The sequence below is a fragment of the Pundamilia nyererei genome, unplaced genomic scaffold (genome assembly GCF_000239375.1).
Source record: "Pundamilia nyererei isolate P.nyererei 1_Seehausen unplaced genomic scaffold, PunNye1.0 scaffold00176, whole genome shotgun sequence".
In the NCBI taxonomy this organism is placed as follows: domain Eukaryota; kingdom Metazoa; phylum Chordata; class Actinopteri; order Cichliformes; family Cichlidae; genus Pundamilia; species Pundamilia nyererei.
The window spans coordinates 1,066,119-1,067,456 of record NW_005187577.1 but is presented as its reverse complement, the minus strand read 5'-3'; the positions used below and the strand labels follow the sequence as shown (position 1 = coordinate 1,067,456).

The following is a 1,338-nucleotide window of genomic DNA, read 5'->3' as shown; positions in this document are numbered from 1 at the left end:
GCCGGGATTTTTCCTTGCTGGTGAGGGATTTGGTAATAAAAAGCTCGGGTTAGAAGCCTCACCACTGGGTTAGGGTAAACTTTGAACAAAATGAGAACTGTGGGTTTGCAAAAGATTGTGAAGAATAACATGTCACATGTGTTTCTGTGTGCTGAGTAAACATTAAAGACGAGATTTTCATCTTCAAACTGTCCTTTAGACACGAAGGGGAAAACACAGCAAAAGGCTGACGGCTTTAAGCAACAAAGTGCATTCAATTCATCCTGTGTCTCAGAAACTGCTTTCAAGGAGACGTTTCTGAGACTTGTATTAGCAGCTGTAAAATTATTCATTCGCCCTTCTCTGACCTTGAGTGCTGATATCTTTCAAATTAGCAATAATGTAGCTCAGGAAAAAACGTCTACGTGCTCCCCAGATTAAAATTTCTAGGGATAAAAATATCTGCAGCTACACTTTTGCCCAGCTAACACGCCTTCTTTTTGTATATCTGTCAAAACAGGTGCTGGTGCAGCTCTTCCCTCTGACACAAAACACACACCTTGTTAAAGCCGTGTGTGCGTGTGTGTTAGTTAGTGATGGTCCTCTGAATAACCCCATGCTGTATATGTGGAAAGAGGCACAGATGCTTTTCTTCATACACTATCTGAACCGCCTGAAATCCAGCCAAGATATTATGTACAAATCAAATTTGCTTGTTGAAAATGAAAATGATTTGGTTACTTGGGTGGGCACTTTCCAGCCATGGTTATAATAAATCATGTTATGAACAGGGCAACAGTTGAAACAGGACATTAAAAGTGGAAATAGAGGAAATATTTTCTATTTGAATAATAGCTTTACAAAGAACAACTCCTTCAATCTTTTTCTTAATCTATCTGTTGAGCCCTCAGCACACTCGGTTTCAGTCCTTTTCTCTCTTTTTTGATGATGATGAAAGTTATGATATGAATAAGATACTTGGTGGGTCTTGGTAAATATTACTGATTCTGTAATGCAGGTCAGGGAGTACCATTCAGAAGGCTTCATCCTTTTTCATGTATCTCAACAACAGTTCATTCGGTTCATGAGATTACAAGCGTCCCATATAGAGTTATAGGTCGGGTTAATATCCAATCCTTAACAAACCCTAACCCAGATAAACTTTGACCTGGACTCGGACTGGGGTGTCAAACTCATCGTGGGCCACATACATCTAGCTTTGATCTGAAATAGAGCGAAACAACAAAATGTCTCTTTCTGTCAGTGTAAAGATGTTTAACCATACAGTTAATTCTATCCAATATATGAAAAAGAAGCAACCTTCCATCAGTCCATCTCAGCTTTTCTAGTTTTTCACAG

General features: G+C 39.1%; 1 protein-coding gene across 1 annotated transcript in view; it reads left to right on the top strand.

Moving 5' to 3' along the window:
* Positions 1 to 1,338, top strand: part of kcnh3 (potassium voltage-gated channel, subfamily H (eag-related), member 3) — a 77,359-nt gene that overhangs the window by 37,350 nt on the left and 38,671 nt on the right. The gene's annotated exons all lie outside the window — the stretch shown is intronic.